General features: G+C 45.4%; 3 non-coding genes across 3 annotated transcripts; all 3 read right to left on the bottom strand.

Annotated features, from left to right (window-relative positions):
* Positions 1–3,226: 3,226 nt before the first annotated feature.
* trnal-aag (transfer RNA leucine (anticodon AAG)) lies at positions 3,227–3,308 on the bottom strand. The gene has a single exon. It is a non-coding gene; the product is annotated as a tRNA-Leu (tRNA).
* Positions 3,309–4,960: 1,652 nt separating this feature from the next.
* On the bottom strand, positions 4,961–5,033 carry trnav-aac (transfer RNA valine (anticodon AAC)). Its single transcript has one exon. It is a non-coding gene; the product is annotated as a tRNA-Val (tRNA).
* A 3,219-nt stretch (positions 5,034–8,252) lies between these two features.
* On the bottom strand, positions 8,253–8,325 carry trnav-aac (transfer RNA valine (anticodon AAC)). The gene has a single exon. It is a non-coding gene; the product is annotated as a tRNA-Val (tRNA).
* Positions 8,326–14,797: the final 6,472 nt, after the last annotated feature.

Below are 14,797 nucleotides of genomic sequence, written 5' to 3'. Positions count from 1 at the left end.
TGTAGTCCGGTGTGTTTCGTGTTCCGTGTAAACGTGAACGTTGTCCTGTTTCGAGCAATCGGTGAAATCATTCAGCAAAGCAAGAATCGAAATTGAAGTAATGTCAAGCAGCTCATGGTGATTTGACCAAATCATTACCGAACATATATTCTCACGCAGTCAAAGATACATTTCTGGCTGAAAAGAGTCTGAGAAGATAGACACAGCTTACCATTGCTTTTTGTCTGGATTGATGGGCTTTCATTATCTGCTGCGAAATAGACATTGTAGCCGGGCACATACCAGCTGCTGTGCGAGTCGGACAGGGACCATGGAACCCTTTTCATGCGACTTTGCATGTGTGGTTATGCAGGAGCACAATTCGAAATGCAAGAAAATGGGAACGCAGGTTGTCTGGTAGTGTGGCCGAGCGGTCTAAGGCGCTGAATCCATGTTCCAGCCCTGAAAAGGGCGTGGGTTCGATTCCCACCACTGCCATTTCAGCTGATCCACTTGAGTGCTGCATTGATGTTCTCAGAGGCTGCTTGGGTGTGACGGTTTCAATTTCGCAACAAACGATGCTGGCTCATCAATCCGGATAAAAATCAATGGTAAGCTGAGGCTATCTTCTCAGACTCATTTCAGCTACAAATGTATCTGTGAGTGCGTGAGCATACATGTTCGCTTATGATTTGTTCAAATATCCATGAACTGCTTGACATTACTGCAATTTCGGTTCTTGCTTTGCTAATTGATTTCACCCATTGCTCGAAACAGGACAACTATCACGTTTACACGGAACATGAAACACACCGGACTACAGGGAAAATGCACAAAGCTGAGCAGGCCGTGTTCCACATCATACCGTGCAGCATAGTTTCAGTCACTGTGTCTGTTTTGCAGGATAAGAGTCCCAAAGAATGTTCTCCAGCCTAAAACCGGAGGTAGCATTACAATCCGAGAACGACAGATCACAGTGTGAGGATGCTCTGACCTCGGGGCCAGTTCGAGATGCCACTTTCCTTGCCTTTTACCTGAACCGTGCAATTGGCTGCAGCGATGTTCACACCAGGACATGAGCCACATCGATACCAATTGAGTTGGAAACCTGCTTGCGAATCGACGAGAAGCGACTCAATAAATCTTGCTAAATTCCATGGTGCTTATTAGAAATGCAGTTTCTGTTCACCTCAATTTAAAAGGCAGTTTTTGAACATAGTAACTGAAATCAAAAGCTAATTATCTCACCCCACCCCCACTCCGGGAGTGGTGCTAACTGCACTTGATTGCTTTTTGTTCTCGATGTGAAGAGCTCTCACGCCTGAGTCACCTTCACGCCTCTTGTTGCTGAGTGACTCAAAAAGAAGGAGTTTCACCAGAGCTGTGACTGCCTCACTTTCCCAGTCGCTCTCCCCGTTTACATTTTCCTGCTCATCAGTAGTTTAAAGAAAACCAAAAGGATGCGATGTTATTCTGCAGCCTCTTTGTCGATTCCTCCGTTTAAATTCCAACATGGCTGAGATCTCGGGGCGCACCTTAATACTAGCTTTGAAAGCACAGGTCCAGAGCTTCCTCTGAGAGTGCAATTTCTTTCATTGCTGTTGCTGATTGAATGAGCCACTAACGTGCGAAATGCTCCAAAACATGATTCAGGACTTCTGGTGACAATTCTCGCACTTTGAATAACGACAGACAGCTTCCAAATGAGGCCTTTCAGATACGACTTTGGGGTACATTTGGCAGACAGAATAGTTCAGGAATCCGTGGTGCACTGTGACACCAGCGCATCACCTTCTTCCCTGTCTTTGAACCGGGCCGCCTCAGCAAGGAATGCAAATGCAGTATTGCTCTTCGTGGAAGGATCGGTAACTACACGCTCAAACTGAATGGCACATGATCAGAAGCAGTTGTAGAATATCTTTACAATGCTCTGCACAGTAATCAAATGGAAATGCATTGCATTTCACTATGAGAGCAGATTTGTTCAAGCAAATTCGAAGGCAGGTTTGCGGATGGGAAAGCAAGCAGGAAAGCTCCGTTCTTGTCCATGTAAAAGACTGCAGATGAAGAACAAAACAGTTTCGACCGCGGGAACCTATCTTGCGGAAGGTGAACGTGCTGATCACTATGCTACAGAAACAAGCCCACAGCCGCCCCTGCTGCAGCTCAGTGGTATCCGACACTGAAAGTTGAAGACATTCTACCTTTCACCTTTCTGTTTCCAAATGCTCGTTGTTTCATGGGAGTTGTTTAATTTTGGCTGTGTGGTATGCATGGACGAGATACACCGAAGTATCTGTTTTCACGCGGTGTAGCCCAATAACGTTGTGTTGCTTACACCGGCTTTAAAAGGATAACTTTTTAGCCGAGCTGGCCGTCGCAGTCTGTGACACAATCATTTAGTCTGTTCGACTGCTCACTGGAAAGGTAGTATTGTGAAACACTGCAGAAACGAAGGACTTCCTTACTTTTGCTCCGACTGACCATACTCTGTGAAATTTTCCCAGATTCTCAGTTGAGGAGTTTTTGCAGCTGGAAATTACCTCAGAAAACCTGTTAATTCGTAATGTATTGAACGAATCGCAAAACAGAAAACATTTGACACGCAACACAAACAAAACTGGCAGACCAAATGCATTTTCAGATACAGTGAGCATGAATGCTAAATGTGAGACACTCCGAGGGCATGAGCCATAAAGTAATCTCACAACTAACAACAGGGCAATTCCAAACTACTCTTTCAATGATACTTGAGCCTCAGTGCACCACCATATCACAGACAATGCTGAAAAGAGAGAAAGAAATAGGCCACAAAAAGTGAATTTCACCAATCACAGTCTCGATTAGATTACCTTTCCCTTCCGGTGTCTCCGGGACGGAAACGAAGGAAATTGGAGAAATTCAATAACATATGACATCAAAATTCATCGGAACGATTTTCCTATTCGCCAGAAAGCCAAATAACGATGAATCGACTCACCGCAGGACTTTGTTTCACAACAGCGATGAAATAGCAGTCTCCATTCGGTTCCAGTAAAATCTCAACATGCTTGGGCCATAAAGCAACAGTAGAGCTGTTTGCAATTTTCCACGCGGGAGGCGAACACGGTCACATAGACAATTTGGCACTTTCCCACTCCACAGTTAATTCCCTGGGAAGTAAACCAAATTTTTTAGTGAACAGAAGTACAGCGGGAGCGGAAACAGCATTTTCACAAGCTGTGACGTTGCAGCTGATCACTAGAAATGGCAGTGGTGGGATTCGAACCCACGCCACTGTCGAGACTGGAGCCTTAATCCAGCGCCTTAGACCACTCGGCCACACTACCAGGCGTGCAGAACCCCCATTTTCTTGCATTTCCAATTGAGCTCATGCATGACAACAGATGGAAAGTCACGTGAAATGGGTTCCATGATCCCTCTCCGACTCGCACGGCTGCTTGGATGTGACGGCTACAATATCAATTTCGCAACAAATAATGCTGGCTCATCAATCCGGATAAAAATCAATGGTAAGCTGAGGCTATCTTCTCAGACTCTTTTCAACCAGAAATGTATCTGTGAGTGCGTGAGCATACATGTTCGCTTATGATTTGGTCAAATAACCATGAACTGCTTGACATTACTTCAATTTCGATTCTTGCTTTGCTAAATGATTTCACCCATTGCTCGAAACAGGACAACTATCACGTTTACACGGAACATGAAACACACCGGACTACAGGGAAAATGCACAAAGCTGAGCAGGCCGTGTTCCACATCATACCGTGCAATAGTTTCAGTCACTGTGTCTGTTTTGCAGAATAAGAGTCCCAAAGAATGTTCTCCATCCTAAAACCGGAGGTAGCATTACAATCCGAGAACGACAGATCACAGTGTGAGTATGTTCTGACCTCGGGGCCAGTTCGAGATGCCACTTTCCTTGCCTTTTACCTTAACCATGCAATTGGCTGCAGGGATGTTCATACCTGGACATGAGCCACATGGATACCAACTGAGTTGGAAACCTGTGTGCGAATCGACGAGAAGCGAATCAATAAATTTTGCTAAATTCCATGATGCTTATTAGAAATGCAGTTTCTGTTCACGTCAGTTCAAAAGGCAGTTTCTGAACATAGTAACAGAAGGTCCTACTCACCCCACCCCCACTCCGGGAGTGGTGCTAACTGCACTTGATTGCTTTTTGTTCTCGATGTGAAGAGCTCTCCCGCATGAGTCACCTTCACGTCTCTTGTTGCTGAGTGACTCACAAAGCAGGAGATTCACCAGAGCTGCAACTGCCTCACTTTCCCACTCGCCCTCCCGTTTACATTTTCCTGCTCGTCAGTGATTTAAAGAAAACCAAAAGGTTGCGATGTCATTCTGTAGCCTCTCTGTCAATTCCTCCGTTTCAGTTCCAACTTGGCTTAGATCTCGGGGCTCACCTTAATACTAGCGACGCTATGAAATCACAAGTCCAGAGGTTCCTCTGAGAGTGTAATTTCTTTCATTGCTGTTGCTGATTGAATGAGTCACTATAACGTGCGAACTGATCCAAACCATGATTCAGCACCTCTGCTGCCAATTCTCGCACGTTGAATAACGACAGACAGCTTCCAAATGAGGCCTTGCAGAGACGACTTTGGGGTACATTTGTCAGACAGACCAGTTGAGGAATCCGTGGTGCACTGTGACACCAGCTCATCAGCTTCTTTGCTGTCTTTGAACCGGCCCGCCTGCGCAAGGAATGCAAATGCGGTACTGCTTTTTGTGGAAGATTCATAACGCGGTAACTACACTCTGAAACAGAATGGCATATGATCAGACCCAGCTTGGAGAAAACCTTTACAATGCTTTGCAAACTAATTTAATGGAATTGCATTACATTTCACAAAGAGAGCAGATTTGTTCGAGCGATTTCGAAGGCAGGTTTGCAGATGGGAAAGCAAGCAAGAATGCTCCGTTCTTGTCCGTGTAAAAGGCTGCAATTGAAGAACAAAGCAGTTTCTGCCCAGTTTCGAACTGAGGACCTTTCGCGTGTTAGGCGAATGTGATGACCACTACACTACAGAAACAAGCCTGTGCCGGCCGCGCTGCGGCTCTGTGGCATCCAGCACTGAAAGTTGAAGCCATTCTCCGTTTCACCTTTCTTTTTCCAACAGCTCGTTGTTATCCAGGGTAATTGACATCTTGAAAAAGTTAAAAAAAGAAACAGACGTGAAATTGGTGACAAAATATAGACAAGGATGTGGTCAATGTTCGGACTGTAGAGAGAGGTGGAATAGGCTGGGACAACTTTCCCGGCAGCATAACGGCTGCGACATGATTTTATGGAAGGGTTTTGAACTGAGTATTTACGTGTTTTACCCAAGCTGGGGTGAGTTGGAAACTCGGGAGCATAGGTTTAAGGTGAGTGCTCTGAAATTGACAAAGGACCTGAGGCACATTTCCCACACACAAGGTTGTGCGTGTATGGAATGAGCTACCAGAGGAAGTGGAGGAGGCTATTGCACTCAGAAAATTGCAATGGTAATCGGATCAGTTTCTGGATAGGATGGGTTTAGAGGGATGGAGGCCAAATGCTGTGGAACGGGACTTGTTTAATTTTGGATATGTGGTGAGCATGGATGAGATACACCGAAGTATCTGTTTCCACGCGGTGTACCCCAATAACGTTGTGTTTGAAAGGATTACTTTTTAGCGGAGCTTGCCATCGCAGTCTGTATAACAATCATTTAGTCTGTTCGACTGCTCACGGGAAAGGTAGTATTGTGAAACACTGCAGAAACGAACGACTTCCTTACTTTTGCTGTGACTGACCATACTTCGTGAAATTTTTCCAGATTCCCAGTTGAGGATTTTTGCTGCTGGAAGTTACCTCAGAACCCCTGTTAACTCGTAATGTATTGAGCGAATCGCAAACAGAAAGCATTTAACACGGAACACAAACAAAACTGGCATACCTAATGCATGTTCAGACACAGCGAAGTATGAATGCTAAATGTGAGACAGTCCGGGGGCATGAGGCATAAAGTAACCTCACAACTAACAACTGGGCAATTCCAAACTACTCTTTCAAACATACTGCAGCCTTAGTGCACCACCACTTCCCGGACAATGCTGAAAAGAGAGAAAGAAAGAATATAATAAGTATGGGCCATAAAAAAAGTGAATTTCACCAATCACAGTCTCGATTAGATTACCTTTCCCTTCCGGTGTCTCCAAGACGGAAATGGAGGAAATGGGAGAAATTCAATAACACATTCAGTGGAAAGAATTTCCCATTCGCCAGAAAGCGAAATAACGATGAATCGATTCAGCGCAGGACTTTGTTTCACAACAGCGATGAAATAACAGTCTCTATTCGGTTCCAGTAAAAACTCAACTTGCCTGGAACGTAAACCAAGCGTTGAGCTGTTTGCGATTTTCGGCAGGGGAGGCGAGCACCATCGTGACAGCAGCGAGACTTCACAATATTCACCACAGTTAATTCCCTTGGAATATCAACGCAGTGGGGATTTTAACAATGCTGCAGCGGTGGAGTTGACCAGCTGAAAGGGCTGTGGTGGGATTCGAACCCACGCCCCTTTCAGGAATGGAACCTGAATCCAGCGCCTCAGACTGCTCGGCCACACTACCAAACAGCGCAACCACGCATTTTCTTGCATTTCGAATTGTGCTCCTGCATAACCACACATGCTAAGTTTCATGAAAAGGGTTCCATGGTCCCACTCCGACTCGCACAGCTGCTGGGATGTGCCCAGCTACAATGACAATTTCGCAGCAGATAATGAAATCCCATCAATCCAGGCAAAAATCAATGGTAAGCTGAGTCTATCTTCTCAGACTCTTTTCAACCAGAAATGTATCTTTGACTGCATGAGAATATATGTTCGGTTATGATTGGGTCAAATCACCATGAGCTGCTTGACATTACTTCAATTTCGATTCTTGCTTTGCTGAATGATTTCACCCATTGCTGGAAACAGGACAACTTCCACATTTACACGGAACACAAAACACACCGGACTACAGAGAAAATGCACAAAGCTGAGCAGGCCGTGTTCCACATTATACCGTGCATCATCGTTTCAGTCACTGTGTCTGTTTTGCAGAATAAGAGTTCCAAAGAATGTTCTCCACTCTAAAACCGGAGGTAGCATTACAACCTGAGAACGACAGATCACATTGGGAGGATGCTCTGACCTCGGGGCCAGTTCGAGATGCCACTTTCCTTGCCTTTTACCTTAACCGTGCAATTGGCTGCAGGGATGTTCACACCTGGACATGAGCCACATCGATACCAACTGAATAGGAAACCTGTGTGGGAATCGACAAGAAGCGACTCAAAAAATTTAGCTAAACTCCATGATGCTTATTAGAAATGAAGTTTCTGCTCACGTCAATTTAAAAGGCAGTTTCTGAACATGGTAACAGAAGTTCCTACTCACCCCACCCCCACTGCGGAAGAGGTGCTAACTGCCCTTGAGTGCTTTTTGTTCTCAATGTGAAGAGCTCTCCCGCATGAGTCACCTTCACGTCTCTTGTTGCTGAGTGACTCACAAAGAAGGAGTTTCACCAGAGCTGCAACTGCCTCACTTTCCCACTCGCCCTCCCGTTTACATTTTCCTGCTCGTCAGTGATTTAAAGAAAACCAAAAGGTTGCGATGTCATTCTGTAGCCTCTCTGTCAATTCCTCCGTTACAGTTCCAACTTGGCTTAGATCTCGGGGCTCACCTTAATACTAGCGACGCTATGAAATCACAAGTCCAGAGGTTCCTCTGAGAGTGTAATTTCTTTCATTGCTGTTGCTGATTGAATGAGTCACTATAACGTGCGAACTGATCCAAACCATGATTCAGCACCTCTGCTGCCAATTCTCGCACGTTGAATAACGACAGGCAGCTTCCAAATGAGGCCTTGCAGAGACGACTTTGGGGTACATTTGTCAGACAGACCAGTTGAGGAATCCGTGGTGCACTGTGACACCAGCTCATCAGCTTCTTCGCTGTCTTTGAACCGGCCCGCCTGCGCAAGGAATGCAAATGCGGTACTGCTTTTTGTGGAAGATTCAGAACGCGGTAACTACACTCTCAAACAGAATGGCATATGATCAGACCCAGCTTGGAGAAAACCTTTACAATGCTTTGCAAACGAATTTAATGGAATTGCCTTACATTTCACAAAGAGAGCAGATTTGTTCCAGCGATTTCGAAGGCAGGTTTGCAGATGGGAAAGCAAGCAAGAAAGCTCCGTTCTTGTCCGTGTAAAAGGCTGCAATTGAAGAACAAAGCAGTTTCTGCCCAGTTTCGAACTGGTGACCGTTCGCGTGTTAGGCAAATGTGATGACCACTACACTACAGAAACAAGCCTGTGCCGACCGCGCCGCGGCTCTGTGGCATCCAGCACTGAAAGTTGAAGCCATTCTACGTTTCACCTTTCTTTTTCCAATAGCGCGTTGTTGTCCAGGGTAATTGACATCTTGAAAAATTTTTAAAAAACAAACGTGAAATTGGTGACAAAATATAGACAAGAATGTGGTCAATGTTTGGACTGTAGAGTGAGGTGGAATAGGCTGGGACAAGTTTCCCGGCAGCATAACGGCTGCGACATGATTTTATGGAAGGGTTTTGAACTGAGTATTTACGTGTTTTACCCAAGCTAGGGTGAGTTGGAAACTCGGGAGCATAGGTTTAAGGTGAGTGCTCTGAAATTGACAAAGGAACTGAGGCACATTTCCCACACACAAGGTTGTGCGTGTATGGAATGAGCTACCAGAGGAAGTGGAGGAGGCTATTGCACTCAGAAAATTGCAATGGTAATCGGATCAGTTTCTGGATAGGATGGGTTCAGAGGGATTGAGGCCAAATGCTGGGGAACGGGACTTGTTTAACTTTGGATATGTGGTGAGCATGGATGAGATACACCGAAGTATCTGTTTCCACGCGGTGTACCCCAATAACGTTGTGTTTGAAAGGATTACACCGGTTTTAAAGGATTAAGTTTTAGCGGAGCTTGCCGTCGCAGTCTGTAGCACAATCATTTAGACTGTTCGACTGCTCACGGGAAAGGTAGTATTGTGAAACACTGCAGAAACGAACGACTTCCTTACTTTTGCTGTGACTGACCATACTTCGTGAAGTTTTCCCAGATCCTCAGTTGAGGATTTTTGCTGCTGGAAGTTACCTCAGAAAGCATTTAACACGGAACACAAACAAAACTGGCATACCTAATGCATGTTCAGACACAGCGAAGCATGAATGCTAAATGTGAGACAGTCCGAGGGCATGAGGCATAAAGTAACCTCGCAACTAACAACTGGGCAATTCCAAACTACTCTTTCAAACATACTGCAGCCTTAGTGCACCACCACTTCCCAGACAATGCTGAAAAGAGAGAAAGAAAGAATATAATAAGTATGAGCCATAAAAAAGTGAATTTCACCAATCACAGTCTCGATTAGATTACCTTTCCCTTCCGGTGTCTCCAAGACGGAAATGAAGGAAATGGGAGAAATTCAATAACATATTCAGTGGAAAGAATTTCCCATTCGCCAGAAAGCCAAATAACGATGAATCGACTCAGCGCAGGACTTTGTTTCACAACAGCGATGAAATAACAGTCTCCATTCGGTTCCAGTAAAAACTCAACTTGCCTGGAACGTAAACCAAGCGCTGAGCTGTTTGCGATTTGCTGCAGCGAGCACCATCATGACAGCAGAGAGACTCCACAACATTCACCACAGTTAATTCCCCTAGAATATCAATGCAGCGGGGATTTTAACAAAGCTGCAGCGGTGGAGTTGACCAGTGGAAATGGCAGTGGTGGGATTCGAACCCACGCCTTCTTCAGGATTGGAATTTGGATTCAGTGCCTTAGACCGCTCGGCCACACTACCAGACAGCGCGACCGCGCATTTTCTTGCATTTCGAATTGTGCTCCTGCATAACCACACATGCTCAGTCACATGAAAAGGGTTCCATGATCCCTCTCCGACTCGCACAGCTGCTGGGATGTGCCCAGCTACAATGACAATTTCGCAGCAGATCATGAAAGCCCATCAATCCGGACAAAAATCAATGGTAAGCTGTGTCTATCTTCTCAGACCCTTTTCAACCAGAAATGTATCTTTGACTGCGTGAGAATATATGTTCGGTTATGATTGGGTCAAATCACCATGAGCTGCTTGACATTACTTCAATTTCGATTCTTGCTTTGCTGAATGATTTCACCCATTGCTCGAAACAGGACAACTTTCACGTTTACAGGGAACATGAAACACACCGGACTACAGGGAAAATGCACAAAGCTCAGCAGGCCGTGTTCCACATTATACCGTGCAGCAACGTTTCAATCACTGTGTCACTTCCAGCAGCAAATATCCTCAGCTGAGGATCTGGGAAAATTTCACCAAGTATGGTCAGTCGGAGCAAAAGTAAGGAAGTCGTTCGTTTCTGCAGTGTTTCACAATACTACCTTTCCCGTGAGCTGTCGACCAGACTAAATGATTGTGGCACAGACTGCGACGGCAAACTCCGCTAAAACTTAATCCTTTAAAACCGGTGTAAGCAACACAACGTAATTGGGGTACACCGCGTGGAAAGTGATATTTCTGTGTATCTCATCCATGTTCACCACATAGCCAAAGTTAAACAAGTCCCGTTCCCCAGCATTTGGCCTCAATCCCTCTGAACCCATCCTATCCAGAAACTCATCCGATTACCATTGCAGTTTTCTGAGTGCCATAGCCTCCTCCACTTCCTCTGGTAGCTCATTCCATACATGTATAACCTTGTGTGTGAGAAATGTGCCTCGGGTCCTTTGTCAATTTCAGATCACTCACCTTAAACTTATGATCTCGAGTTTCCAACTCACCCCATGTGACTTTGCACCTTTTCTTATGCAGCAGACAATTGCTGACGCTGGAAAAGTGTGATCGAGCAGTCTATCGCGCTACATCCAGGTTCCCGTTTCGACAGTGGCGTGGTTTTGTGTCCCGCTGCTGCCGTTTCTGCTGGTCTCCTCCAACAGTTTGTTGAAATGTTGGTTTGATCCCCGTTATGTTGATGTTCAACGCAAATGGAAAATGTGTTTGGTTCCCGGGAAATTAACTGTGGTGTGGGAAAGTGCCGAGCTTCTCAAAATGTCTGTGCTGGTACTCTAAGGCTGCAGCATGTTTGAAAGAGTAGGTTGGAATTGCCCTGCTATTGGTTGTGAGATTACTTTATAACTCATGCCCTCGGACTGTCTCACGTTTAGCATCGAGAACAAAGAGCACTCAGATACAGTTAGCACCTCTTTGACGTCTTCTGGTTTGTGGGGGGGGGGGGCGGAATCACCTTTTGACATCTGTTAATACACTCTGAAACTGCCTTTTAGATTGAAGTGAACAGAAACTGCATGTCTAATAAGGAGGAGAGAATTTCATAAACTTTCTGAGTCGCTTCCCATCGATTCCCACACTGCTTTCCACCTCAACTGGCCGCCGTGTGGTTCATGCACATGTGTAGACATCTCTGCAGCAAGCCGCATGGTTCAGGTCAAAGACAAGGAAAACGCCAACTCGTACTGGCACCGAGGTGTGTGCATCCTCACAATGTGATCTGTCCTTCTCGGATAGTAATGCTACCTCCACTTTTCACGTCGAGAACATTCTTTGGGACGTTTAATCTTCAAAACAGACGTCGAAGCCGTAAGTATGCTGCACGGTCTGATGTGGAACACGATCTGTTCGGCTTTGTGCATTTTCCCTGTAGTCCGTGTGTTTCATGTTCCGTGTAAACGTGAAAACTGTTCTGTATCGAGCAACAGGTGCAATCATTTACCAAGGCAAGTATCGCAATCCCAGTCATGTCACGCAGATCTTGGTTTCTTTGTTGAATCAGAATCGAATTTCCATTCTCTCGCACAGACCTTAGATTTGTGGCTCAAACGAGTCTCAGAAGGTAGATCAGCTTCCCATTGATTTTTGTGTGGATTGAAGCGGTATCATTATCTGCTGCAAAATTGATGTAGCTGGGCAGATCCCAGCAGCAGTGCGAACAGGGCAGGGATCTGGAACTCTTTCCCCGGGACTTTGATGCTGTTGTTTTGTAGACGCGCCATTGAAAGTGTAAAAAAAAACCCAACTGCAGAGGCTTGTCTTGTGGCCGAGTTGTCGGAGGCACTGTGTTGTGTTTAAATTTCTAATGAGGGTTGTGTTCGAATTTCACCATTTGTGTGCTTTGCTGGTTTTACTGCAGAGTGTTAATGTTCAGTGTTTAAATTCCAACCCGACCATCTTACTTTGCTTATAGCAAATGTATCTTCGATTTGAGAGAATGCACCCTCTCCAATGTGCCAGTGTCCATGCTGGAGTGATCACATTCGCCTCCCACACGAAAAGCCCGGACCTCAAGCGGTTCCACTGCTGCATCATGTTCCGGCCAAGTTGTGTTGTTCACTATTTCCACTGAAGCCGAACGGAGATTGGGATTTCATCGCTGGTGTGAAACAAAATCCTGCAGTGACTTTAGTTATCATTATTTGGTGTTCTAGTGAATGGAAAAATAATTCCAGTTAATTGCAATGTCATATGGTCTTAAATTTCTCTAATTTCCTTCACTTCTGTCCTGGAAACGTGAGCTGCAAGCACTGCCACATAGTTGATCGGACGAGCAAACTAATGTAATCGAAACTGTGTTTGGGAATCTTCAATTTTCATGGCTCGTTCATGTTCGGTTCTTTGTTTTCCCTCATTTCAGAGTTTTTCGGGAGGTGGAGGTACACTAAGTTTCCACGATATGTTGGGAGTAAAAAGTGAGTTCTGTAGATGCTGGAGATCAGAGCTGAAAATGTGTTGCTGGTTAAAGCGCAGCAGGTCAGGCAGCATCCAAGGAACAGGAAATTCGACGTTTCGGGCATGAACTAGATTCCTGATGAAGGGCTTATGCCCGAAACGTCGAATTTCCTGTTCAACATATGATGGGAGCGCAGTTTGGAATTGTTCTGCTGAAGGATCTGGGAACCGTTTATGGCTTATTGCCCCGGACTGCACCCAGAACAGCATTTATGCTTCGAAATGTCTGGAAATGCATTTTAAACAAACTCCCATTTCCCAGCATCTGGCCCCTATCTCACTAAACCCTTCCTATCCAGAAACTCATCCGGTTGCCTTTGAAATCTTCTGAGTGTACGAGCCTCCTCCACTTCCTCTGGTCGCTGATTCCATCCCGCACAACTTTCTGTGTGGGAAAGGTGCCTCAATCCCTTTTATATTTTACCCATCTCACCTTACACCTATGCTCTCCAGCTTTCAACTCACCCCACATGGCCGAAAACAAAAACTTAAGTACTCATTTTATGAAACATCCTTAAGGTCATGCCCACGTTCAGACTTGCCCTATATTCCAAAGTGTGCCCCCCGACAGCATCTTTATCTATATTTTGTGAACAATTTCACATGATTTTCTTAATTTTTCAATGATGTCAATTACGCTGGAGAATAACCAGCTCCTGGAAACGGAAAGGTGAAGTGTTGAACTCTAAATTTTAGTGCTGGCCGACTCTGAACACCAGCTGCTCGCGGGGATGCTTCCTGTATTGTATTGTGGATTGGCGTCTCCTCATACACGAAAACTCCCCGCTTCAAAATCCGTCAAGAACAGCCCTTATTCCCGATGGCAGCCTTTCAGACTGACACGAGCAGAGTTTTATAACTATCTGTTCATATCAACAAACCTGGCTTTGAATTTGCTCGCTCATACACACTGGAGTGGTGAAAAGGAATACAATCCAGTTTCATTACTGTGTGAAACATTGTTACGGTTTTCTCCAACCTGGTTCTGAATATGCACAGATGTGGACAGCACTGATAGCCATTCTGTTTCAGAGTGGGGTTACCGTGCTCTGATCCTTCCACTTAAACCAGTACCACATTTGCTTTCCTTGGGCAGGCGGCCCGGATCAAAGCCAAGGAGCAAAGGTTCCCAGCAGGAATCCTCAGCTGAGAACCTGGGCCTGTTTCATGGGGAATAGTCATTGGGGGCAACATTATGGAAGTCCTCGGTTCTGCAGTGTTTCTAAACACTAAGTCAAAGCGCGGTTGGATTTTAGTATTCTAAAGCATAATTTAAATTGATTGGTAAAATTGGAATTGTTTCTTAATTAACAAACAAAACTGGCTTGTTTCACAGCCAACCGTTACATCTTTCCAATTTTCCAGTCCACGCTGAGACTGCGAGCTGGTCATCACAGGTATTTGTCAGCTCTCAGTTCCGAACAGCATTCACTCTCATTTAAAAGTGGAGGACAGGTCTTCAACTTCATAACACTGTTCTAATCACAAAATCCTGCAGCTTCTAATCTTGGGGACAGAGGTTGGATTGCAGGCGTTACCGTATTAAATGTAAAGACTTTCACATGAGAAGCACCATTCATGAGGGGGTGAGGGGGCGGGGTTTCTGTAAGCTGTGTCCCAGGGCTGTGCAGGGAGCTGCAGTGGCCACTTTCTGTTGACAGCGGGGGTCTGGAGAGAACAATGTTTGTCCCTGTCTTACTCCATGTGGGGTCATGGAACACAGAATCATCAATGGTTTGGGCTGCAATTCAACCTTGCCATGGATTTTCCGGTTTAAATGGAGCTAGGGTGGTATTCCCATCGTCTGATCTAGAAAAACCAAGGTCTCAAACTACCAACCATTATCTTGCAGCCTCCTGCTGCCCATTTGAGTCACACAGCCTGTCACCAACCAGGCGTGCCGATTTCCCTAAAGCAGGAAGGTTAGCGGGGATCTGAAGGGCGGTGGAACAGCTGGAGCTCTCACTGCTTTCAGAGTCTGTCACTGATTTCCATGCTTTC

The sequence above is a fragment of the Hemiscyllium ocellatum genome, unplaced genomic scaffold (genome assembly GCF_020745735.1).
Source record: "Hemiscyllium ocellatum isolate sHemOce1 unplaced genomic scaffold, sHemOce1.pat.X.cur. scaffold_561_pat_ctg1, whole genome shotgun sequence".
Classification (NCBI taxonomy): Eukaryota; Metazoa; Chordata; class Chondrichthyes; order Orectolobiformes; family Hemiscylliidae; genus Hemiscyllium; species Hemiscyllium ocellatum.
Note: the sequence above shows the minus strand (reverse complement) of the source record. Positions and strands in the feature narration are given on the sequence as shown.